General features: G+C 49.8%; 3 long non-coding RNA genes across 3 annotated transcripts; 2 read left to right on the top strand and 1 right to left on the bottom strand.

The window, feature by feature from the left end:
- The first annotated feature begins 1,938 nt into the window (after positions 1 to 1,938).
- LOC121143896 lies at positions 1,939 to 7,044 on the top strand. The gene is made up of 2 exons (XR_005881187.1): positions 1,939 to 2,069; positions 5,648 to 7,044. It is a non-coding gene; the product is annotated as an uncharacterized LOC121143896 (long non-coding RNA).
- On the bottom strand, positions 4,720 to 20,271 carry LOC121143897. The gene is made up of 4 exons (XR_005881188.1): positions 20,181 to 20,271; positions 18,123 to 18,235; positions 6,012 to 6,155; positions 4,720 to 5,731 (listed from the first exon to the last, which is right to left on the bottom strand). It is a non-coding gene; the product is annotated as an uncharacterized LOC121143897 (long non-coding RNA).
- On the top strand, positions 19,572 to 21,026 carry LOC121143898. The gene is made up of 2 exons (XR_005881189.1): positions 19,572 to 19,762; positions 20,410 to 21,026. It is a non-coding gene; the product is annotated as an uncharacterized LOC121143898 (long non-coding RNA).
- The last annotated feature ends 5,556 nt before the right edge of the window (positions 21,027 to 26,582 follow it).

Here is a 26,582-nt window from a genome sequence, read left to right as displayed (position 1 = left end):
TTTTTGCTTTTGTGTTTTGAGACAAGGTTTCTCTGTATCTTTGGAGCTGGTCCTGGAAATTGCTCTGTAGACCAGGCTGGCCTCGAACTCACAGAGATCCACCTGCCTCTACCTTCTGATTGCTGGGATTAAAGGTGTGTGCCACCAACGCCCCCGGCCCTTAAAGAGTTATTATGAGCATTAAACAAACAGTGTACGGGCTGGAAAAATGGCTCAGTGGTTAAGAGCTAGTACTGCTTCCCAGGGGAACAGAGTGCAGTTCCCAGCATTCACTTCAGGGGACTCACAGCCACCTGTAACTCCAGCTCCAGAGGGATCTGATCTGATGTCTCTGACCTCCATGTGCTCACTCACACAAAGGTGCACACACATACACATAATTTAAAGGTAAAGGACAAGGTAGGGTTAGGGACACAGGTCAGTCGGCAGAATGCTTGAGTTATGAGCGCAGGTCCCTATGTTTGATCCACAGCACACCATAGAGGCTCACATCTATAATTCCAGGGTGTTTGTTGTGCAAACAAGAGGGGCTGAGTTTGAATCACCAGCACTGGGGGGAAGGGGGTGTACAACACACGACCACTTGGGACAATAGGCATGCACCTTTAATTTTAGCAGTCAGGAGGCAGAGACTGACGAATCTCTGAGTTTGAAGTCAGCCTGGTCAATAGAGTGAGCCCTGAACTCACAGAGATCTGCCTGCCTCTGCCTCACTAAAAGTGTGTGTTATCCTGCCTTACCTACCGCCCCCCAAACACCCTCTGCTTCTTGTGTACAACCGACTCTCCAGTTCCGTCTGTCCTTTGCTTCATGGTTCCCTGCTAAAGGGTCTTCCATTCAAATCCCACTCCCATGCTTGCTTCCTTAGGCAAATCATTTCACATTAGCTTCCTTGTCTGTCACCTGGGGGAATGTGTCCTCAGAAGATGTGTTGAGGCATAATGGCACATTCCTTTAATCCCAGCACTGTAGAGAGGCCAATCTCTGTGAGTTCCAAGCCTACCTGGCCTACATAGCAAGTTCCAAGACAGCTAAAACTCCACAGTGAGACCCTATCCAGAAAAACAAACAAAAAATACAAAATAAAGTTCTAGGTTAACCAGAACCACATAGAAAGTCCCTCCCTCAAAATAAGCAAATAAATAGATGTGTGTTTAATCCCAGCACTCAGGAGGCAGAGGCAGGTAGATCTGAGGAAAATCCAAGGCCTGCCTGGTCTACAGAGCAAGATCCAGGACAACCAGAGCTACACAAAGAAACCCTGGGGAGGGTGGGGAGGAAGAAGAGAAGGCTGGAGAGCTGGCTCAACAGTTAAGGGCATTTGTTGCTCTTTAAAAGGGCCTGGGTTAACTGGGCATTGGTGGCCCACGCCTTTAATCCCAGCACTCAGGAGACAGAGGCAGGCGGATCTCTGTGAGTTCGAGGCCAGCCTGGTCTACATAGCAAGTTCCAGGACAGTCTGGGCTACACAGAGAGACTGTCTGTGTCCAACCAGGGACCAGCTGCTTATCTTTCCAGTTCTCTGAGGTGGTACTCTGTGGCCTCGGGCAGGCTCTTCCTCCTTGCCTCATTTGGTTCCCAATCAGGGAGATGGAAGCAGAAAAAGACCAGCCCGTGACCCCTGACCTGCTTTAAGCTCCTTGTCACTGCCCATAGCAGCCCTGCTCTGTTCTCCCGCAATGCCACCCAAATCCTGTAGGCTCCAAGCAGCCTGTTCCTCTGGGAGAAGAAACTCTACCCCCCAACCCTCCCCTTTCAGCTCTTATCTTTCAGGAGACTGGCCTGTCTTGGGGAAGTCACAGGTTCCATTTTGTCACTTGGAAGCTGTTTGAGCCAGGAAGGGAACTCAAGTTGACTTGAAGCCAAACCCTTAATTGGATTGGTTTCCTAGGGAGGCCATTAGCTCTCTGCAGCTCTGGAGAGAGGAAGCACTTCCTCCCCACCCTACCCCTCTGCACCACTACTCACTGCAGCAGAATCCTGGATGGCCTTCCACCCAAATAAGGTCAGGGTTATGTATCCCGTCCCTTCCATCAGGAGGACCCTCTACTGACACACCAGCAAATGCAGTAAGTCCTGTGTAGACTAACTATCTATTTATTTACTCAAGCCACTGGTTTGATTGTTTTTGTTTGTTCGTTTTTGGTTTTTTTGAGACAGGCTTTCTCTGTGTTACAGCTCTGACTGTCCTGGAATTGGCTTTGTAGACGAGGGTGGCCTAAAATTCACCAAGATTCACCTGCCTCTGCCTCCCAAGTGCTGGGTTAAGGCATGTGCCACCACATCTGGCTAGCCACTGATTTTTGTCGAGGGGCTACTACATGTCAAGCCTCAGACAGCAGTTTGGCTCTTGAAAAGACTTCAATAGACATTGCCCAAACCAAAATGTTCAAGCCAGGAGACAGCAACGAAGGCTGTCAAGGACATTTCAGCCGCATGGCTCAGCAAGCGAAGGTGCTTCTGGATGACCTGCATTTCATTGCTGACATCCACATGGTGGATGGAGAGAGCCACAGGTATCATGGTGTCCGTGTGTGAGAAGATTAAATGAGTGGACTGTGAAGAATAAAGGAGAGGGCTAGGAAACACTTGTTTAACTGGATGAGATAGTCAGTGCACATCTTTAATCCCAGCACTCGGGAGGCATAGGCAGGTGGATCTCTGTGAGTTCAAGGCCAGCCTGGTCTACAGAGTCTCAAAAAATTCTTGTATTTTAAATAATTTTCATATTTATGGGTGTTTTTTTTCTGTACATGTTTGTGCACCATGTGAAAGCAGTACCCACAGAGGCCAGAAGAGGGTGTCATATCCCCTGGGACTGCAGTTACATATGACTGTGAGCCTCCATATGGTGTTGGGAACCAAGCCAGGTAGGTTCCTCTGTAAGAGCAGCCACTGATCCTAGTCACTGAGCCATCGATCCACCCCCAGTTACTTTAAAAAAATCAGTGCTGTTCTTCATTGTGTAGGTACCAGGATTAAACTCATATTGTCAGGTTCATCAGCAAGCACTATACCTGAGCCATCTCACTGGCTAGAGAAATAATTAGTCTAGAGGACTCTGCCTGGAGGAATGTATTAATCCATCCAGGATTAATAGATCAATGAGTCACCTTGATGGTAAGTCTGTTATAAAAGCCAGTTTGAGCTGGGTGCGATGGTACAAGCCTATACTCGTAACACTTAAGAAACTGGAAACCGGACTGGAGATATGGCTCAATGGTTAAGAGTGCTGGCTGTTCTGCCAGAGGACCCAGGTTCAATTCCCAGCACCCACATGACAGCTAACAGCTGTCTATAACTCCTGTTCCAAGGGATCTGACACACGGGTACACCAGGTAAAAACCCCAATGCACATAAAAAAAATTAAAATATTTTTTAAAAAAGAAGAAACTGGAGATGTGATTATAAGGAGTTCAAGGCTAGCATTGGCTATATGATGAGTTCAAGTCAGCCATACATGGGAAGATTCTATCCCCAAACAAAAGTTGTCTTACAATGTCCCCACACATGCTGTGGTCTGGGCATGAACACACACACACACATACACACACACACACACCACTATAATAAAAGCTTTTAAAATTCTATTGATAGAGCCAGAAAATGGTAGTACATGCCTTTAATCCCAGCACTCAGGAGGCAGAAGCAGGTGGATCTCTGCGAGTTCTGTGAGTTCAAGGCCAGCCTACGGAGTGAGTACCAGGACAGGCTCCAAAGCTACAGAAAAACCCTGTCTCAAAAAACAAAAACAAGAGCTTTTAATCCCAGCACTCAGGAGGCAGATGAAGGTGGACCTCTGTGAGTTCCAGACCAGCCTGGTCTACAAGAGCTAATTCCAGGACAGCTTCCAAAGCCACAGAGAAACCCTGTCTTGAAAAACCAAACCAAAACAAAAATTCTATTGAAGGTTTCTGCAATAGAATTGGCTATCTGGATAAGGACATTATTCATTTCTTGGTCCCTATATCGGCCTCAAGCTCACACTGGCTTCAACCTTCTACTCAAGTCTCACATCGTCATCATCACCATCATCATCATTATTATTAGAACCTTCCTGTCACTAGAGGATTATGGGGCACTTAATATGCACCTTTTGCATGCATTGCAATGTGCCATCTGCTGGGAAGTCTGTCCTCTAGGCATGACGAGGCCCTCGCCTTGAATTCTCAGCAGCTGGGACTACTCAAAAGAAGCTTGAAAAAACTGAGCCAGTTAAACGATCCAGATGGGAGTGGTTCGGAAGCCTGGCCCCTCCCTGAAGATACATAGACAGCTGTTGCTAGGGGAGCCACAGGGACTCTCTCTCTCTCTCTGTGTCTCTGTCTCTGTCTGTCTGTCTGTCTCTCTCTCTGTCTCTCTCTCTCTCTGTGTCTCTGTCTCTGTCTCTGTCTGTCTGTCTGTCTGTCTCTCTCTCTGTCTCTCTCTCTCTCTGTGTCTCTGTCTCTGTCTCTGTCTGTCTGTCTCTCTCTCTCTCTGTGTCTCTGTCTCTGTCTCTGTCTGTCTGTCTGTCTGTCTCTCTCTCTGTCTCTCTCTCTGTGTGTGTCTCTGTCTCTGTCTGTCTGTCTGTCTCTCTCTCTGTGTCTCTGTCTGTCTGTCTGTCTCTCTCTCTCTCTGTGTCTCTGTCTCTGTCTCTGTCTGTCTGTCTGTCTCTCTCTCTCTGTGTCTCTGTCTCTGTCTGTCTGTCTGTCTCTCTCTGTCTCTGTCTGTCTGTCTCTCTCTGTCTCTGTCTGTCTGTCTCTCTCTCTGTCTGTCTCTCTCTCTCTGTGTCTGTCTGTCTGTCTGTCTGTCTGTCTGTCTCTCTCTCTCTGTTTCCATGACTGACAGAAGGAACTCTGGGAGATCCATCCTTTCCTGGGAACCTATGTGTATATAAGCAGTTAAAGGTCCCTAGGGCAAGAGGTTCACAAGACCCTGCCCCTCCTGAGGATCTATGGACCATTAACTGTGGTTGGGGCCTGGGGAGTGGGGTAAGAAACCTTTTCTTCAGTGTGTAGAAGCTCACAAGCTACCACACACCTGTAGGTAACCCGAATTGAATTCAGTACTGCACCAAGTCAGACTCGGGTGTGAATTGTTGTTTTGGTCTGTGGTTGGTGAGTAGACATTTGTTCATCGGTCTAGGAAGACTTCACGCAAGACTGTCTGGTTCCATTTCGCTATCCAGGTTGAGTGTCATAGTGCTTCCCACACAGAGGGAGGTGGAGGCTTAATGGCAGTGCATTACTTACCAGAGTAAAACAGCTGGTAAGCGGAAGGGGTGGTGTTCAAACTCAAGTCTGCTCTGACTTCAGATGGCACATTTCACAGCCCACTGCCCCCCAATCACCATCAGCTATCATGTGGGTAGCAACAGGGTGGCAGGAGTCTCCCAGATGCCTGCCTTTCCAGTTACTCTTTCAGAGTAGAAACCTGACCTTCAACATAGAGAATTGGTCCTCACTGCAGAGCTGGTGGCCCTGGTTCAGATGAAGCGACGATTTCCCTTTCTGAAAAGTGCAGGGACAGCCAGCGTTGCCCTGGGAGAGTTGCAGGGGTGGTCAACTCCTCAGCTGCTTCTAAGCAACAGCAGAACTGAGTAGCCAGCCCTTCCTCCTCAGAAAGTTTGTTTGACTGAGGACCGTTCTTCCTCTCTTTGGTGGCTCAGGGCTCTTCGGTGATTCACGGCTCATTTATCAGCTTATTTATTTGGTCTTTTGAAGCCTGGACAATCAGTTCCTCACATTGCAGCCTGTAAGCAGAAGGGGCACGAAGCCATTTGAAACTCAACAGCAAATGTATCCTTTCCCAGATGGCAAGAGCCCTTCACTTCCCGAGGAATAAAGGCTGTCTCCATTTCCGAGGTGCCCTGGGACCCCAGCAGCCTGCAGAGCCCCTGCAATGCAGGAGGTAGAAGCAGCTGTGTGGGTCTGATGTCCTCCCAGCTGCACCCCATGCCCGGGACAGCCCCAGTCTCCCTCCCTCACTTGTGTGACACTTGGGAACTGGGTTGGGCTGGTTGGTTTGCTTACTGTGTGAGGCGTCTGCACTCCTGGAGCCAAGCTTCCTATTGCACGTCCATATTTGGAACCCGCCCGCCTGCCTTCCTGCAGAACACCGTGTACCGCTGCCTCTGCCTGGCGTCACCCCACGTCCCACAACACACCAGGAACAGCCTGTGGCAGAAGAACAAGCCCCTTGTCTCAGCTGATCCCTCCCAGACACCGGCAGAGCCCTGACAAGTGAACCCCCTGCTCTTATCTGCTGCGGCCATCTGCTTCTGGCCTCTGCAGCTTGGAGGTGTGGTTCTGGAAGGATTCCTTTCTTCTGGTGAACCGGCTCATGCCTTCAGCTGCTGTGTCCACTGCTGGACTGAGAAGGGTGTGTCTGAGCACCATGGCCCTGAGTGTCGCTAACAGGGATGGCTTTTCACAGCATAAGGCTAGAAGACCGGGCTGAGAGAAGGACATCCCAGGACCCGCAGGAGCGAGGGTGACAAAGGTGAGGGGAAGGGGCAGAGCCACACAGGTGATCGGAAGTGACCCTGAAAGAACCAATAGGAAGGGGATATTTATGTGACCTGGAAGTGTCCCTGCAGACTGCCCCTTCTTTACTTGCAAGAGAGAAAATTCTACCTTATGGAGTGGAAGAACATGATGGACCCTAAGCAGGTGACCAAATCTAACATCAGCCTCTTCGGGCTTCAGGCATCCAACACTTCTGCAAATGACTGAGGCACACAGTGTCACTCTTGTAACATTCCAGCTCAGAGGGAGGTCAGAGCCCAGTGTGAGCCTGAGGAGAACAGGACACACCCCACTGAAGGAATGGTCTGTAAAATAACTCATCTATTTCTTCTCAAGTTCCAGAGTTACAGATGTAAACGAAAGGAAAGCTGCCTGGTATGATGGTCTGCATCTATGATCCCAGCACCCAGAAAGACCATGAGTTCAAGGCCAGCCTGGGCTACATGATCATTCTGTCTCTAACACAAACCAACAAATAAATGACAAACCCAACTAACAAAACAAATGGGGGAAGTATAATAAAAACCGCTAAAGCAGAGTGGCTCACTCCTGTAATCCCAGCACTTGGGAAACTGAAGCAGGGGGGTTGCCAGTGCTCGGGGCTACTCAGACTACACAGAGAGTGGCTACTGAGATTTGGTAGCAGGGGTGATGGAGGAAAAGGCCAAGGCGGTGGTGTACAGTAGTTATCCTTGCAGCAGTTGGGGCATAGCATTGGTAAGTTCAGTGCCTGGGCTATAAAGTGAGATGTGTGGATGGTGACAGGCCAATGATGTGTAAGATGCAAAGAGGCTTATGGTAAACACAGAAGAGAATGAAGTAGAAAGTTCATTAGCTCCACCGCACTATCACGAACCCCTGGGATGGGATCCCGTCTCTAGGCTGAAGGGTGGAAGTCCTCTCGCAGTGGGCCGTTGTTGGTTGTTCAGTCTTATCTCACAGGCCATTTGTCTGGGTCTGTATCAGAGGGGACAGGCTGGCTGTGTTGTTAAGCAGTGAAGTTTAAAGCACGACTTGTCCTTCTGGGCCATTTAGGGCCAAGCACTGTGGGTCACTGGAAGTTAGGCTCTGCGTATTTGTATAAGATGTGCCAAGTCACTGGGGCAGGATCTGAATGCTAAAATGTGGGGATTTTTGTCTGGTTTTTTTTTTTTTTTTTTTTTTTTGGTTTTTCAAGACAGGCTTTCTCTGTATTGCTTTGGAGGCTGTAGACCAGGCTGGCCTCGAACTCACAGAGATCTACCTGCCTCTGCCACCTGAGTGCTGGGATTAAAGGCATGTGCCACCAATGCCTGGCTGGGGATTTTTGTCTTATTTTAATTTTGAACGTTTTGTCTCTATAACCCTAGCTCTAAAAATAAAAATACTGACTGAACCAAATCTAATATCCGTCTCCCAAAAGAAAGTTGTCCTCTGATCTCTGGTGTGTGTGTGTGTGTGTGTGTGTGTGTGTGTGTGTGTGTGTGTGGTGAAATGTCAACAAGACATTGACATTACAGTCTAGGGATGTAGCTTAGTTGGTAGTGTTTGCCTAGCATTCATGAAGTCCTGGATTCCATTCCCAGTATCATATAAACCAGGCATAGTGGTATAATTATACTCCCAGTAGTTGGGAAATGGAAGCAAGAGCTTCAGGTACATGGCAAGTTCAAGGCCTGGAGATGAAGGCAGGAGGATCACGGAATTCAGGGTCTTCCATGCTCAGCCTGGGATATATGACATCTGTCTCAAAACAATCAAACAAATCAAAAACCCAAAACAAAACAAGACTGGGGAAGATCATGGAAGAGGGGTGAGAAGGGGCAGAGTGCAATGGAACCCTGTCTTGTGGCCACGGCACAGCTGTTGCACTCTTGAACTCACAAACAGCTATGATTACTTGGACCATATTGAGAACATCATGGAAGAGGGAGAGACCCATGAAGCCCCACCCCTCCCTTAGGATCTCTAGGCAATTCACAGTTGCTGGGGGAGGGAGAGCCATTCTGTTCAGTGATACAGGCACTAGAAAAGTACCCATGCTCCTAAAACTGACCTCTTGCCCATGGGCCTGTACATAACCCTAATGAAGTTCATGAAGAGAGAGAGAGAGAGGGAGGGAGGGAGGGAGGGAGGGAGGAAGGAAGAAGAAAGAGAGAGGCTGGAGCCATGTCTCAGTGGTTAAGAGCACTGGCTGCTCTTGCAGAGGTCCCAGGTTCAAGTCACAACTCTCACATTGTGGCTCACAACTGTAACTCCAGTTCCTAAGAATCCAACACCCAAGCCAGGCCACTGGTGGCACATGCACTTAACCCCTGCACTGGGGAGGCAGAGGCAGGCGGATCTCTGTAAGTTCAAGACCAGTCTGGTCTATAAGAGCTAGTTCTAGGACAGCCTCCAAAGCCACAGAGAAACCCTGTCTTGAAAAACAAAAAACAAAAAGCAAAAAACTAACACCCTTCTCTGTAGGAGGAAAACAATGCCGCCATTAACCATGTGACTTACTAGAGGCGCATACAGATGAGGTAATAAAAGAGCAGTTTGCCACACCGCTAACCACACCCACTTTAGGCATGACTAAAGACGTATACGGAAGGACGTAAAGACATATATGGATGTAGGCGGTGAACTACGTCACTAGCCAGGCTCACTTTTGGGCATGGCTAGGGGCGTTACGGGGGGGGGGGGGGGGTTGGTATAAAAGACTGAACAACGGAAGTCTCACTCTTTTTCCGGCTATCGGCTTCCAGTTCGGCGGCAGAAAGCTACTCGGCTCATCTGGGTTACTTGTTTGGTCTCTTGTGAGTAATTTCTACAATAAATACTTAGTTTTACTTTCAGTAAGTGCCGTTTACCGTTGCAGCATCACTGGCTTCCATGGTGTGAGTATTGCACATGTGGCACATAGACACATAGGCAAGCAAACACTTTTGTACATGAAGTAAATATGTTTTTTAATTAAGGAAAAAACAAACCCTTACAGTAGAAGGGGAAATAGTTGAGAAGAGGAAGGGGCTTCAGTGGGATGGGAGTGAGAAGAGAGTGAGCAATAGGGGTGATTATGGTCAAAAGACATTATATACACACAGGGAAATGCCATAGTGAAACACACGATCATGTATTAACATATGCCAATGAAAACTTTTTGAATTTTTTTTATGGTTTTGATTTTCCAGACAGTCTATCTCTGGCTGTCCTGGAACTCACTCTGTAGACCAAGCTGGCCTTGAACTCAGATCCACCTGCATCTGCCTCTTTTATTGTATTTTTTATTTGCATGAATGGTTTTTGTTGTTGTTTTCCTGTGACAGGGTTTCTTTGTGTAGCTCTGGCTGTCCTGGAACTCACTCTGTAGACCAGGCTGGCTTCAAACTCCGGTGATCTGCCTGCCTCTGCCTCCTGAGTGCTGGGAGGCACCACTGCCCAGTGTGAGTGGTGTGTGTGTGTCTGTGCACCACCTGTGTGCCTCCTGGTACCCTCGAAGTTCAGAAGAGGGCTAGAGGGTGTCAGATCCCCTGGAACTGGAGTTATAGATGGTTTCGAGATACCATGTGGGTGCTGGGAATAGAACCCAGGTCCTTTGACAGAACAGTCAGTGCTGTTAACCACAGAGACATCTGTCCAGTCCCTTAAAGACATAATTCTTGCTTTTAGTTACATGTATTTGGTGTGTGTGTGTGTGTGTGTTTGTACATGTGTTGGCATACTTTAGAGATAGTCCATTCTCTCCATCCACCATGTGAGTCCTAGATCTAACTCCGGTCATCAGGTTTGGCAGCAAGTGTCCTTACCCACTGAGCCATCTCACCAACCTTCCATCTTATTTTTTGAATCTCTCATTGAGCCTGGAGCTCACTGATTGGCTAAGCTTGTTGGCCAATGAGCTTCATGGATTCGATGTCTCCACTGGGGTTACAGATGCTCACCACCAGGCTGGCTTTTTATATGAGCACTGGGGATTTGAACTCAGGTCCTCATGATTGTGATGCAAACACTGAGCCACCTCCCCAGCTGTAATGTGATGTTTTATTCTTTTGGCTCTTTAGTCTTTCTGGAGACCCCACCACCCAGCTCCCAAACAAATCGCACACGGAAGCTTATTGTTAGTTATGAATGCCCAGCCTTAGCTTGCCTTGTTTCTTGTCAGCTTTTCTTAACATATATTATCCCAACCATCTTTGGCCTCAGGGCTTTTGTCTTTCTCTATTTCTGTACACCTTTTCTTTCCTTCTTACTCCATGTCTGGCTGTGTGGCAGAGTGGATGGCCCCTGAAGTTCCTCTCTCTTTCCCAGATCTCCTTTCTCCAGATTCTTCCTCATATTCATCCTCTCTGCCTGCCAGTCCGGCCTATTCCCCTCTCCTGCCTCACTATTGGCCGTTCAGCGCTCTATTAAACCATCAGGTGTTTTAGACAGGCACAGTAACTCAGCTTCACAGAGTCAAATGCAACATAAAAGTAACACACCTTAAAATAATATTCCCCTTGCTGGGCGGTGGGAATCCCAGCACTAGGGAGGCAGAGGCAGGCAGAACTCTGTGGGTTTGAGGCCGGCCTGGTTTACAAAGCAAATTCCAAAACAAGCTTCAAGAAACCCTGTCTTGAAAAACCAAGTAAATAATAGTAATGATATTCCCCAACACCCAGCCCCCAGAAGACTATCAATATATTTCTTGTTTCTCTTGATGGAAAGTCTATGGAAAAGTAAAATTGTTGGGGAGAATATGGGGGAGGGGGACAGTAGAGCAGACCTCAAAGCCAAGCTGCCATATTGGTCATCCCTGACATCCTCAGGCGGAGCTCCGACAGCCCCCCTCCGGCTGGCATGGTGTCTAAAGAAAGGAGACTACTTCAGAACAGCATCTCTTCAAGTCCTAGGAGCCACAGCTCCTGACTCTTGGATCTCCTCATGCCCTTCCCTACATCCTCTTAGCACTCCGGCCTGAGGAAAGGGCTGGCCTCAAACAAATGCTCTTCCTGCCCTCTGGAGACAAACTGGGTCTTCCCTCCTGAGGCTGCTGCCAGTTGCGTGACTCATGGCACGAAGGACTAAGCCCTCTCTCCTTCCTGCTGCCAGGGTGGAGACCTGGTCAGACAATCTGAATTCCAAGCTCATCTTCACCCGTTTCAGCTGTGTGCCTCTGGGGAAATCGCCTAACCTTTCTGTGCCTCACTTTCCATGGGAATCACAATGGTCCCCAAATAGATAAAGCTGTCACATGACTTAGTAAGTGCCCAGTAATGCTCCCTGTTGTACGACCCTCTCCAGCATGGAGGCGATGCCTGGGATTGAACCCAGGACCTCATGCATGTTGTACAAGTGCTCTACCATTAGACCATCGGGCTACACCCTTACAGCTACAACCTGAACCTCTGTTGTTTTGAGACAGGATCTCATGTGGATATCCCAAGCTGGCTACAAAACTCACTGTGCAGCTGAAGATGGCATTCAACTTCTGATCCTCCTGCCCCAGGTCCCAAGTGACCCAAGTGATGTCAGGTCAGGTGCACACCACCAAGTAAGGTACTGGGGATTGAGTTCAGGGCTTTGTATACAGCTAAGCTACGCCCCCAGCTTCAATTCTGCCTCTGAGACTGGTGTCAACTGCTACACTCCCCCCTGCCCCCCCTTGGCCTTGAAGCCCACAGATCTTTGCTCATACAGTCCCCTCTGACCCCTCCTCCCACACTCCTCCCGCGTTCGAGTCTTTCTCATATTTCAGGCTTCAGAGGCGAGGCCTCCAGGGATCTTTGGCAAACACACCTCCACCCTCAGTCCAAATAAACCACTTCCTCTGGGGATCCACAGCACTGAGTGCTGGGCCGCTCCTTGCTGCTTAGGTTGTTTGTGTAACTCAGGGTCTTCCCGCCCCAGCCCACAGGGGTCACTAGCTCTTAAAGTTCCATCCACACCCCCACTGGGGCTTCCCAACAAACTCCTCCCTCCAAGTCCCCTACTGCCGGGAAAGGGACACCCCCTCGTTGGTCCGGGGCAGACCGCATGACTAAGCTCACCCAATCACAGGGAAAGGAAGGTCATAAATGGCTGGTGTGGAGACTGAGATTTTTTTTTTTTTTTCTTTTTGGTTTCTCTGTGGCTTTGGAGGCTGTCCTGGAACTAGCTCTTGTAAACCGGGCTGGTCTGGAACTCACAGAGATCCGCCTGCCTCTGCCTCCCGAATGCTGGGATTAAAGGTGTGCGCCACCACCGCCCGGCAGGCTGAGCTCCTTTTTAACTTTTGTTTTGTTTTATTTTGCTTTGGTTTGGTTATGGTGTTGACTCTCTCTCTGTACTCAGTTCTGTCCAGAAACTTGCTCTAATGTCCTCAGACTCTCAGTGATCCTCCTGCCTCAGCTTCCCAAATGCTGGGATCGCAGGTTTGAGCTACCATGACTGGCTGGATCTTCTCCCCACTCCCCCGCCCCCACACTCGACTTACAAGATGTTACTTGCAGCCATCTGGACACCACAAGCGTACCTACTCATGGATCAAAGCAACCTGGAGAGAGGACGAGTAGGGGACAGAACGTTTCTCAGGCCTCACTGAGCCACTGTATCCATCCGTCCCCGGACCTGGTATCTCCTGAGACTGTTGTGGAGGACAGACACCCCACTGTCACCCCAGCAGTTTAGACTCATTGGCACGTTGACTCATAGTTAACCAGGATTGGTGGCTCTAATGCCAAAAAGAATTCCAGGACTAGCCAATATGAGGCTTAACGCGATCTTATTGGCTTGAGAGTTAAGAGAAAGAGAGGCATTGAGAAGAAGGGAGACCCACGGGAGAATATGAGAATCTGAGTGGGAGCCTTTCAAGCAAGTGTGGGTCCAGGCTCCTCATGGGGGCATCCCAGCCCGTAGTGTGTTTGCAATGGATTTTGGAAGGGTTTGAAGTAACTACCTTCAAAGGATTGCTAAGAAACTAAGTGAGGTCACTGGGTGGTTCCTGAAGCAACATCCGGCAGCATTAAGATGGATGAGGTAGAAACCAAGCCACAAGGGCACAGGAAAGTAGGCTGTTTGTAACTGTAAACAGTTTATACTTTTGAGAGTCTCAGGAAATATCTGAGGAAAGGAATAATGCCCTTCCCAAGGTCCTATGTGTTCAGACTCTAAACCTGGGTGGTTATTATCTGAACATAAAGGACTACTATTTTTATACTTGCAAATATGTTAACTGTATCAGAACCTCCGGAGTCAGAGTTGTAGGCAGTTGTGAGCTCTCTGACATGAGTGCAAGGAACTGACCTCAGGACCTCTGCAAGAGCAGTAAATACTACTGAGCCATCTTTCTAGCCCTTCTTGCTTGTCTTAGCCTTTTAATTTGTTTTGTGGGTATGGGTGCATTTATACTATGACTCACATGTAGATGTTGGAAGACAATGTGTGGGAGTTGGGACCGTGTGGGTCCCAGGATCAAGCTTGTTATCAGTGAGTTTGGCAGTAAGTGCCCTTCCCTTTTTAGCCATTTCTCCAGCCGTTCCTCAGTCTTGCTCTTAGTGACAAAACACTTGAGCTGGGTGTTCATGTCTTTACCTGCTATGGTGGTTTGAATGAAAATGCCCCCATTGCAGGGCAGTGGTGGCACTTGCCTTTAATTCCAACACTTGGAGGCAGAGTTAGGCCAAGACAGCCCCCAAAGCTACAGCAAATGAAACCCTATCTTGAAAAACAAAAGAAAAAGAAAAGAAAATGGTCCCCATAGGCCCATAGAAAGTGGCACTGTTAGGTAGTGTGGCTTTGTTGGAGGAAGTGTGTCACTGGGGGGCCTGCCTTGAAGTTTCAAATGTATAAGCCAGGCCCAGTGTCACTCTCTTCCTGCTGCCTGCTGATCTAAATGTGGACCTCTCCAGTGCCTGTCTGTCTGCATGCCTCCATGCTTCCCACTAAGACAATGATGGACTGTAAGCCAGCTCCAATTAAATGTTTTCTCTTATAAGAGTTTCTGTGGTCATGGTATCTCATCACAGCAACAGAAACACTAAGACACCTGCATTTGCTTTTGTTTTTGTTTTAATGTGTATGGCTGTTTTGGCTGTGTACTGTGTGCATGCCTGAGGCCTTCAGAGACCAGAAGAAATTGGATTCCCTGGCCCTGGAGTTACAGATGTTTGTGAGCTGCCATGTGGGTTCTGAGAATTGAACCTGGGACCTCTGGAAGAACAGAAAGTGCTCTTAACTGCTGAGCCATCTCTCCAGCTCTTCCCCCTGAATTTGTGAAGTGTTTCCCACACACCAGGGCCTGTCCTGGGGGTTTCATGGGCACATATTTCCCATGACTGCCTGCTTTGAGAGATGTGACTTGTGACACCCTTTCTATTGAATTCTTGGGAGGAACTTAAGATTTTCAATCTCAGCTACTCACTGTGTGAACTAGGTAGTAAACTTCCCTGTTTATTTTTTCGAATCTGAAAACTGCACCTTGTCCTCCAGCCCTAGCAAAAATTAAAACAGAATACTGGAAAGATGGCTCAGAGGTTAGGAGCACTGGCTGTTCCTCCAGAGGACCCAAGTTCAATTCCCAGCACCCACATGACAGCTCACAACCATCTATGACTCCAGTTCCTAGCATCTGGTGCCCTCTTCTGACCCCCATGGTCACCAGACATACTCATGGTGACATATACACATGCAGACAACATACTCATATACATAAAAACAAAAGAAATAAATCTTTAAAACAGAATACCCCGAACCAGGGTTGGTGTTGCATGCATATGAGTATGTACAAGTAGGAGGATCTGAGGTTCAAGGCCATCTTGGAGAGTTCAAGGGAGAGTTCAAGGCAACTTAATCTATACAAGACCCTGCCATAGAAAACAATACAAAAGCGGGGCAGTGCTGGCACACACCTTTAGTTCCCAGCACTTGGGAGGCAGAAGCAGGTGGATCTCTGAGTTCCAGGACAGCCTGCTCTACAGAACAGTTCCAGGACAGCCAGGGCTATGCAGATAAACCCTGTCTCCAAAACCCAAAGAAACTGAGAGAGAGAGAGAGAGAGAGAGAGAGAGAGAGAGAGAGAGAGGGAGGGAGGGAGAGAGAGAGAGGGAGAGAGAGGGAGAGAGAGAAAAGGAAGAGAAGAATACAAAATCAGCCAGTTCTATTTTACTGGCAAGAAGACTGAGCCTGGAGTCTGTGACATAACCTAGGGCCGCACAGGCCGAGGTGTGTCAGCCCCGTATTATCCAGCCAAGAAGCCAGCTAGGTAGCACACATGGCTGGAGGCTCTGTGCTAGCCTGCTTTGAGAAGCCTGGGAGATGTGATGGGCAGGGGTTGTTGGTGACCTCATCAGTCACCTGGGCCACTTGCCCTGCTAATCTTTCTAGAAGCCTTGACCTCAGCTAGGAGCCTATCTGTCCTTCCCATTGTTGGAACCTCAGCATTGTGCTGGCCCCGCCCCCTGACAATGGGCTGTACGTGCATAGCAGAGTGACCATGTCATGGCTATGTCACTCGTCACTCGTTATGGAAGCTGCATAAAGACTCAGTACGCATGTGCAAGGTTCCCCCTTTTAAGCGAGCACCTCCACGTGCTCCCTCCCTCTCCTCTTGCCCCCTCCTCTCTCCCCCTTCACCCTCTCTCTCTCTCTCTCTCTCTCCTTTCATCTCTCTCTCTCCCCCCCCCCATCCCCCTTTAGTAAACTCCATGGTTAATGAATCTCTTGGTTCATGTTCCATTGGGCCTTGAAACTTAGGCAAGAGAACAACACCCACTCTCACATGACCACGGTCATCAGTTGGGATGGGGCCTTCCCTCCAGGTATCTAGTCATCCAGGTATCTATTCATCGGTGAAGAGACAGGGACCTTCCCAGGCAAGATGGCTGATGTGTTTGGCCTTACAGAGACCCTGTCCTCCCTGGAGGCATGCTGTAGCCTAGATATGGTCCTTTTCCCAGTAGTCTACAAGCACCCTGAGGCTCCCAGCTGGAAGGGTCTGTGGCTTAGGGGCTCAGACAGACTCCAGGGAGCATCCAGTCACCCCTGCCTTTCCTGTAGGGCACCCCAAGCCCCAAAGGCATCAACCTCTGAGTCAGGCCTTCCAGCCTGTTCCTGGCCTCCTCTCTGCTAGACTCTGAAGAACAACAGGATATGATCTGTGATGGCCACCAGACCTAGACCTGCAAGGGACACAGGTGTCAGGAAGCTGTCTCATGTGTGCTGGACTCATGGCTAGGCTCCCTGAATCCCATAGCAGAAATGGAGGTCCTGTTTCAGAGGACAGGCGATCAGTACCAGAGGATATCTGGGTACACAGTACACCCCAACTCTCAAAGAGGGAACAGAACCACAGAAAGTCCAAGGGTGACCTCTGGGAATGGGTGATCTGGGTTGGAAAAAGTCTCCAGGCACATTCCTCTTCCGTTTTTTTCTGGCACAGTAGCCCTGGCTGGCCTAGAACCTGCTATGGAGAACCAAGCTGGCTTCACGCTCTGAATCCTTTTGTCTTAATATCTCAATCTTGAGATTACAATAGTTTAACACCATGCTTGGCAAACAGGCATGACATTTTTGTTAAGCTCTGCACCCCATATGTCTCATTTATAAAGAAGTAACTCAGTTGCTCCAGAGTGCCAGGAGTGCATATGCTGACATCAGCAGGCACGGGCCTGTGCTCCTGATGTAGGAGACACTGGGGGTCCAGATAGTCAGGGCTTTTTTTTTTTTTTTTTTTTTTTGTCGTTGTCTTTTTTTAAATTTTTTTTTTCCGAGACAGGGCTTCTCTATATCATTTTGGAGGCTGTCCTGGAACTTGCTCTGTAGACCAGGCTGGCCTGGAACTCACAGAGATCCGCCTGCCTCTGCCTCCCGAGTGCTGTGATTAAAGTTGTGTGCCACCAACGCCTGCTTTAGGAGACTCTTGTCACAAAAAAATGAGAAAAGGAAGGAAGGAAGTGGAGAGAGAGAGAGAGAGAAGGAAGGTCAGACATTTTGTCGAGACCCACTTCCGGTCAATCATGTGCAAGGCAGAGCCAACTGCTGGGGACAAGCAGTTTACAAGGCTGACACAGGAGCTGTTCCTAAAGCAAAGAACAGAGTTAGCTAGTGTCACCTACAGAGACATCTACAGCACAGGGAGAATGAGGTCCGAGGAAGGGTAAATAGCTGACCAAGTCTTACAGCTGGCAACCAGCAAGTGCCATCCAGGAACACGTTCTCTGTGCACACTCTCGTTTTGGCTTTTTTTTTAATGATTGCCTTCAGTTTCTGAGTAAGGAAGGTGCAGAGAAAGGTGAGATAATGTTCTTTTTCTTTTTTGGGGGGGTTAGAGACAGGGTTTCTCTGTGACTTTGGAGGCTGTCCTAGAACTAGCTCTTGTAGACCAGGGTGGTCTCGAACTCACAGAGATCCACCTGCCTCTGCCTCCCGAGTGCTGGGGTCAAAGGCGTGAGCCACCAACGCCCGGCTGAGATAACTTTCTTGTCATCCCAGCCAGGACCACACCATTGCAACCAGGTTGTGCAAACAGCAGAGTGAGACTTAAACTTAGCTGTCACGTGCTGAGGACCCACAGTGGGTACCCTGCAATCCACAGCATCTTCATTAACCTCCCACCAGGAGAAGGAGGTGACAGTAGGGTCCCCACTTCACAGGGGATGATTAGTCACCCAGGGCGATGTGATTTCCCTGTCTCACCTTCAGAAGGTAGCAGAGCAGCCTTGCCTGTCACCCCAGGCCTCTTAGTTCCCAGAGGGCTTCCTGGCCTTATCGGAGCCTGTGCTACCCTCCTCCATCACTTCCGTGGTGCTCTGGGAAGAGAATATAGAAGTCTGAAGCTCAGCCTGGACACATGGTACATTGTAGCAGTTTCTTCACTAAACAAGAAGGCACAGATACAGTCCTGGGCTAGCCTGGGCCCCTCCCACCAGGCAGACCCTCTATTGCTGTTCTCTCTGGCAATCCACTACAGCCATCTTCAAACCCATTGGTGATGACAGCAAGCTCCCTGCCAGCGTGATCTCCACGATGAGGGGAGGGCTAAAGTCACAAGAGACCAGAAGAAGGTTCTAGAGTACCTTCCATCAGCTCCTGGTTTCAGCTTCCTCCTCTCTAGTATGAAGACAACAGGAACGCCCACACCTCACTCATAGCATGGAGAAGCAAGGGAGTAATGCCTCCCATTTACAATACAAGGCCATTCAAGGTCAAGGACAGGTCTATGACCTGCAGGACCTGGAAGCCCCAGGACTTGAACTCAGTTCTGCTCATAGCAGCTGGATCTATGCAAGTCCAGTTCTTGGGCTCACAGAAGAGGAAGTGGCATCTTTAGCTGGAAGAGGCCTGTCACCACTGTTGCAGGACATGGGTGTGCCGATTTCAGAGTTGTGCCAACACCAATCGAGGAATCCACCGTGTTGGGCAGCAATTCAGTTCATTTGAATAGTTTCCTGAATAGCCTCAACAAACCGGACCCTTCTACACAGCAGCACCACGGGGAACTCCGGGACAGAGGTAGGCGTGCAACAAATTGTTCTGCAGCTCAATGTGGCTCACACTGGAAATCCCAGGACTTGAGAGGCTGAGGCAATCAAGGGGTTCAAGACCAGTCTGTGCTACATAATGAATCTGAGATCATCCTTCACAAGCAAATAACAAATAAACAAACAACAAACAAAGATCCTGCCAGGCATGGTTGCCTAGGAACCTGCCTGACTCTATTTTGAAGGCAGGAACCATTATGCTGTATTTTGAAAAATAAGGTTTCTATTCATTGTGAGAACTGAGTTGCTCTCTGTTTCCCTGGAAACTGACCTTCCCCAACCCGTGACTTTGGCTTGTTTTTAAGAATACCCTTACCCTTCCTGACTCTCCCTAGTCACATGGTGACCACACGATTTTGGTTTTTTTTTTTTTTTTTGGTTTTTTTTTCGAGACAGGGTTTCTCTGTATGGTTTTGGAGGCTGTCCTGGAGCTCGCTCTGTAGACCAAGCTGGCCTTGAACCCACAGAGATCCGCCTGCCTCTGTCTCCCGAGTGCTGGGATTAAAGGCGTGCTCCACCAATGCCTGGCGGCCCAACTTGTTTTTTGAAATAAGGCCTCTGATTGGCCTGGAGCTAGCCAATGGGCTGGATTGGCAAGCACCAGGAACCCTCCAGTGCCCACCTCTCTCAGCACTAGAATCACAAATGTATGCCACCAGCCACATCTGGTTCTGGGGCTGGAACTCTGGTCCTGCGCTTGCAAGGCAAAGCTTTTACCAACAGAGCCATCTCCTCAGACCCTCTCTGGAGTTCTATGCCCAGGCTGGTGGATGGAATAGCGTTGGACTGATGCAGGTAATGTGACTGCCAGAAACAATCACCGAATGGAAGGTCTGGGAACGGGAGGAACACTGCTTGGTCAGGGCGGTCGGTGTCTTGTGTCTTTCTTTACTATGAGAGTAAGAGTTTGAAGCTCAGCTGGGAAAGCTGATGGGAGGCCAGGGTGGGTGAGGGAATAGGGGGTGAGGTGGTGGGAGGTAGTCTGGACCCTGAGGTGAGGTCGGTGGGAAGCCAGTGAGTGCTGAGCAGCTTGGAGAGATGATGAGGCAGAGGCAGTTGCAGGGAGAAAAGGCACAGAGGCCCCAGCTGTTACAGCAAGGATTGCTTCGAAAACCGAGCCCACGTCATTCCTGGCTAGGGGCCTGCAGATGCCAGCGAGAGCATGGGCGAGGACCCATGAGTAATCCCCCCCTCTGTCTGCCCCCACACTTACCCTCACTGGGCCCCTGGGAGCCCAAGCTTGGTGGCCCCAGCTGTGAGGCGGCCACTCCCACATGTGCTGAGGCCTGCCACCACCACTCTCCCATCTTTGGCAGCCCCTTCTTCCGTGTCTGAACTCGCACCCCAGCCCCACCGGCCAGCTCCACTCTGAATGGAGCCATTGTGAGAGCCGCCCAGGAGCGGCAGTGGATCTGCGCCAAGCACACGTGGCTCTTTTGCAGATGCCGGCAGAGGTCCTAGGCCAGGCTTGGCTGGGAGGAGAGAGGAGGCTGGAGAAGCGTGGGCTGCTACAGGAGGTTCTGCACTCTTGGATAGGCGGCATCCTCGATTCAACCTGTCTGAGGGACGAGTGGAAGGAGGGGCCAGCCTCATGCCCGGAATCTTTGCTGCTTTGGAGGAGGCCTGAGACTGAGCTCTGGGATCTCTCAGGCTCTCACTAAGCTGAAAGAAGAGGTCAGAACCACGCTCCTCAGGCCCAGTTTACCGTAGAGGCCTGGTGGGAGCAACCGAGGCCCGGGGCATCCCGGGAAGGGTCTGAGGCCCTGAGGCGGGTGGTGAGAAGAGGAGCCAAGGACTTGTTGTTTCTTGATAGTCTTGACAGGGTCTTCCAGGCTGAGCCAGCCATGATGGCGTCACAACACCTAGGTACTGTTTATAGAAGACTTACTGAATGTCTGGGTACCGTGCCAAGAACTTCATATCCCATTTGGCCCTCATATCAGCCATAGAAGGCCAGTGTTATCCTTATCCCTGGGGCAACTGTTGCCCAGGTAGTTAACTGCACAAAGGGATTCAGTCATGGCGGGGCCATTAAAGCCAAAATCCTCCCCGTGAGCTACTCAACAGTGTCCCTGGAATCTTGCTTTGTTTTACATTACAGATAGCTAGAGTCTCAGGACTATGTTGATAGATCAGGGATTCAAACATGGTTCTGCTTCTAGACCTGTGGATCCTCCCACACATCCCTACCTCACATGCACCTGCCTGCTGTAGCTGGCACTGTACCGGGTGGCGGCAGCCTGGCTGGGAGGCCGGAGTTGAGAATTGGCAAGCCCAGGCTCTGCTGCTTCACATCCCTGGGACTCTTCAGTTGTCTTCACTCTCTTCTCAGGAAAGTATCTCTCTCTCTCTCTCTCTCTCTCTCTCTCTCTCTCTCTCTCTCTCTCTCTCTCTCTCTCTCTCTCTCTCTCCAGGGTTTCTCTGTGTAGCCTTGGACGTCCTGGAACTGCTCTGTAGACCAGGCTGGCCTTGAACTCAGAAATCCACCTGCCTCTGCCTCTAAGGGTGCTGAGATTAGAGGCTTGCATCACTGTGCCTGGCAAAGTGGGTCTTTCTTTTCTTTCTTTCTTTCTTTTTTCTTTTTTTTGTTTTGTTTTGTTTTTCAAGACAGGGTTTCTCTGTATTGTTTTGGAGGCTGTCCTGGAACTAGCTCCTGTCTGCCCGCCTGTGTGAATGAATCTAGGAATCAATTCTCTCTTCCTACCATAGAATCTATGGATGAATTAAAATTCGTTCAGCATGCTTGCGGCTTTACAAAGTGAGCCATCTCTCTGGCCAGCCCTATTCTTTTGTTTTTGAGATGGGGGTCTTATGTGTCCCAGGCTGACCTTGAGCTTGTGATCCTTCAGTTCATCCTCTGGAATTCTGGAAGTACAAGTGTAGGTCACCATGCTCAGCCCATCCTTAGTTCTAACAGTGCCGGGGAAGGGAAAGAGTATCCCCAGAGCAGTTGCCTAACAGAGAGGATGAATCACTGATAGTGGAATTTCAGGCATTCCTGAAAATGACTTAGGCTGGGTGCTGTCTGTCACCAAGTAGAAAAACACCCCCTCCTTCCAGAAGGCCAGGGAGGCAAAGGTCAGTACAGGCCAGTGCCCCCACAGGGTGCTTCTCGTACCCACACAGAGAGTGGGCTATGGGCTTCTATGTGTGGTGGTGAGAACACAAACTTTTGGGAATTGGCTTTCTCCTACCATTTTTATGTGAGTTCCAGGGATTGAACTCACATTACCGGGCTTGTACAGCAAGCACCTTCACCTGCCGAGCTGTGTTACCAGTCCATTTTAGTTTTTTGTTTTGTTTGAGATGGGGTCTCCCTATGTAGCCCTGGTTGGCCTAGAACTAGCTATGTAAACCAGGCCTGTCTCTCCTCTGGAGTTCTGGGAACAAAGGTGTGCACCACCACACTCCGCTTCCGTCTTTTCCTTCTTCCAGCATGAGATGCCTAAGGAGACTCCTGGGCTCCTTATTTATTTATTTATTTATTTATTTATTTATTTATTGAGACAGCCCTGGCTGTCCTGGAACTCACTCTGTAGACCAGGCTGGCCTCAGACTCTCGGAGATCTGCCTGCCTCTGCCTCCTGGGTGCTGGGATTAAAGACGTGCACTGCCACCCCCCCGGCCTGGGTTCCCCATTTCAATAGCCGGGTAGCCAGAGGGGTGTAAGCTCTCTTTTAGCCTCTCCTCACCCTCGCCAGGGTATTTACATCCTCACTTCCTCCTCCCCGCTCCACCTCTGCCCCCTTCCCATCGCCTCTGCAACCCCATTTACCTTACTTCCCTGAACAATGGCATTTTCCTCCCTTTTTCCTCCCAAGGCATGCTAGCCACACTGAGGGCTCTCTTCCTACAATGGTAATGGCCTTTAAGCCAAAAATATTAGGCTGAACCTCCTGGAGGAACTGAATTTATTGCTGGAATCTTTCCAAGCTCAGAAATGGAAGAGCCCTCAAGGACGCCCCCCCTCCCCCCACCTCCCACCCCCGCTCTAGCACAAGATTTTGTAGTCCTTGTTCCTGGGAGGGGGTGCCATTTCTCAGTTTAGCTACAGAGGTTCTTTACAGTTAGCAGCCTACAGCCACCTGTTAGAAAGATGCTGGGTTACACTGTCTCCCTGAGGAAGCCTTGCCAAGCAACACTTTCTAGGAGGAAATGGTTGTTCTAACCCATGTGCAATCCTGGCCACCAGCAAGGCTTGTTCAGGACATGGGGCTGTGACACGTAGGCCCTCATGCTCCTGCCCCTGCCTCCTGAATGCTGGGATTACAACATGTACCATCAACCCTGTTTTATGTCAGGCTGGAGACTGAACCCAGGGCCTTCAGTATGCTAGGTAATCAATCACTCTACCAACTGAGCGACTATACCCTCAGTATCTAGGACTTGAATTTTATTTATTTATTTACTTATTTACTTATTTTGAGACAGTGTCCAGGCTGTCTTGGAACTCTGTAGGTAAACCTGGCTGACCTTGAACTCGAGACCTTCCCACCTCTGCCTCTTGAGTGCTGGGATTGAAGGTGTGTGCCACCATGCCCAGGCCTTGCTCAGAAATCTCACATTCAATAGGTGTGGGATTCTGGGAAAATGTTCCCCCAAAGATAGTGTCTCCTCCCACTCTCCTCGATTGTGAAGTGCTCTTCTAGTGCAATTGTCATTAACTGAGCCTTCGGAGGGAAGGAGACTTATGCCAGGTCATTTAGCAAGCCTGGTCTGATGCAGGGCTCTGAGACCTGGGCTCCAGCCTCCTGCCTCTCCCGGCCAAACTCTGCGTCTGAGCTTTTTGCCCGTCACAAGCACTAGGTCCAAGCAGGACACACACCATCTTAGCGCTGGCTCCCAGGCAGAAGCTGACACACAGCAGGTTCCTTTGTGGTGGGTTTTAGCAGCCCGGTTATATACATGGGGAAGCTGAAGCTCACAGAGGGCAAGCGATTTGCTTCAAGAGATAATGGGTGGCCATCGCTTCATATGAGCAGAACCTCATCCAAAATGAGCAATCGGGAGGAAGAAGGCGGGGTAACAGGGAGGAAGGAGAATTACACCTCAGTAAACAAAGAACAATGCATTGGGGTGGGGACAAGAGCACCCGGAACTGGCCCTGTTCCAGTGAAAAGTCAGGAGAAGCCAAGTGTGGCTCCAGCATCTTTGCCGAGGGGTGGGGCAAAAGGTCCTAGAGGACAATCCTATAGGTCGGCTATCAACCAATGGGAACACTGGTGCGAATGCTCTGACCAGTAGGGACACGGGATGGCTTTACACCTTGTAAGGTGAATTGTGGCCGCCTGAGGTAACGTCACGAAGGAACTGTTGGGTTCGGTTGGTTGAAAGCCACAGCCAGACATGAGCTAGCTCTGGAGAAAGGATGATGTAAGAGTCCTGGAACAATGAGCAGCCAGGGACAAAGGATGGTGTTGTGCGTGTGCGTGGGTGCAAGACTTCTCGGCTGGGCAGATGGGGGTTGGGAAGGAACGGAGGAGTGCCTAATCCCGGGTCCACAGCCCACACTCTTCTCAGTTCACACAGCCCTTGGGGGCGAGCAGTGACCCTTGACCTAGCTGTGGGGTGGAAGAACTGTGAGACCCAGAAAACTGGGCTGAGGCAGCCAGGAGCCCCAGTTACTCCTGAGCAGGAAGGAGGGCAAACAGACGTGGACTTTGAATACCAATGAGACCCGGGATGTTTGGTTTCACATTATTTATGGCAAATATTACCCAATATTCTCTCGTCAGAGGGCTCTTTGAGACAGTGCCATTGGCCTTAGTCAATCTGAGAACAGAATCAGCTGACTTGTCCCACGGAATGGCCCCGCAGATAGCATAAGCTTTAAACCGGTCTCTAAACCCATCTGTGGCCCTTTGTCAGCCTCAGCACATTCCTCCAGGTGGATGTGTGGTTCTGGGCGTTTCCCTGTCGCATAGAGGCCCTTGAACCTGTACAATGCATCAAGTTGCCCTTGTCATTCTTTACATCCAGGCCTGGCCTGCTCCTTTTAGGTCCAGAGAGAGTTTGTTTGAGACAGGCTCTCTCTCACTGTGTAGACCAGGTTGTCCTGGAACTCGCAGAGATCCACCTGCCTCTGTCTCCCAGTACCCTAATGCCTGGCATGCCAGTGTCATTTTTTAATAGCCTAGTTTTGTTTGTTTCGGTTTTTGGTTTTCTCGAGACATAGTTTCTCTATGTAACAGTGCTGGCTGTCTTGGAACTCGTTCTGTATCCCAGGCTGGCCTCGAACTCACCAAGACCCACACTTGCCTTTGCCTCCCAAGTGCTATTATGCCTGGCATAATAGTCTAGCTTTTGTTTTGCTGTTTGAGTCAGGAAGAGCCTCCTGTAGACTAAGCTGGCCTTGAACTTGCTGTGTAGTGGGAAGATGATCCTCCTCCTAACCACATGCTGGAGTTGTAGGATGAGATGCCACACCTGGTTTTATGCTGCGATAGGATGGAACCCAGGGCTTCTTGCATGGAGGCACCACTGAGCTACACTCTCCAGCCCACTATTCTACTTTCTCTCTTTCATTCCCTTCTTTCCCTTCCTTTTCTCTCTCTCTCCCTCCCTCTGCCACTCCCTTCCCCTCCCTCCTTCCCTTCCTCTATTTCTTCTTCCCTTTCTTCCTCTTCTTCATGGTCTCAAGCAATCCAAACAAACCTCTAACTCATTCTGTAGCTAAGCCTGATTCTCCTGCCCCCACCTCTCAAGTGTTGGGAGCACAGTCAGAATTCTGTCTAGTTTTCTCAGTTCCCTTTGGGTTCTCCAAGGATCCTGCTGGTAACTTCCCAGCCTGTGCCCGAGTGGCCCTGTAGTTTGGTCTTTGCAAGCACATTCACATTTAAGTGTTGAGATGGCTTCCGGTTATGTGCCCAGGAGCAACTTAGCCTTGTGAGAACAAAGCCTTTGCTCCTAGTGACTGGTTTCCCTGTGGCCGTGGGGGCCTGGGATGAGCTGCGTCCTGACAGCCAGCTGTCACCTGAGCCTTTGCCTGTTTTACCTTATGTGCTACGTACTCAGGAAGGCGGCTCTCACTCGCCCAGCACAGCGGTTCTGATGGTGTTTATTGGCTGCCAGCTGTGCGGTCAGCCTTGTCCTGGGCAATGGAATGAGGTGATGGGTGAAACAGCAAGAGCAGAGTCCCTCAGATTCCGTGTCTCCAAAGTGAGGCACTTTGCCCCCAGCTTCTGGAGAAGTCTTTGAATGGAAGTATCTGCCATGTGCTAAACTGGCTTGTGAGCACTTGCCTCCTATCAAGCCGGCATCTGCACCTCAGGGGGCTGGAACTGGAGAGGCTGAGCTGTTGGGTGGTGATGGGCTCAGGTTGCAAGCTGTCCTGGCCTGCCAGCTGGCCAGGCCCTCAGCCCCATTCCAAGGGGCTGCTCAGCCGGCCTTTGTCCTTCCTTGGTTATTTCTCAGGCTCCCTACTAGGCCCAGGGCTGTCTCCTCTGACCCTTGACTCATTGTGTGAGCCTCCAGCTTGACCCCTAGACATACCAAGCCAAGTTCAGATATCAGCACTTTCCATCGGCCCCACCTCAAGCAAACTTCTTATTCTCCCCTTGTAAAAATGGGGTGAGAGCCACACCCCTGCAGGTGATGGATGAGAAACTGCTGGTAT

The sequence above is a fragment of the Mesocricetus auratus genome, unplaced genomic scaffold, assembly GCF_017639785.1.
Source record: "Mesocricetus auratus isolate SY011 unplaced genomic scaffold, BCM_Maur_2.0 Super-Scaffold_100014, whole genome shotgun sequence".
Classification (NCBI taxonomy): Eukaryota; Metazoa; Chordata; class Mammalia; order Rodentia; family Cricetidae; genus Mesocricetus; species Mesocricetus auratus.
This window is presented reverse-complemented; position numbering and strand designations above follow the sequence as displayed.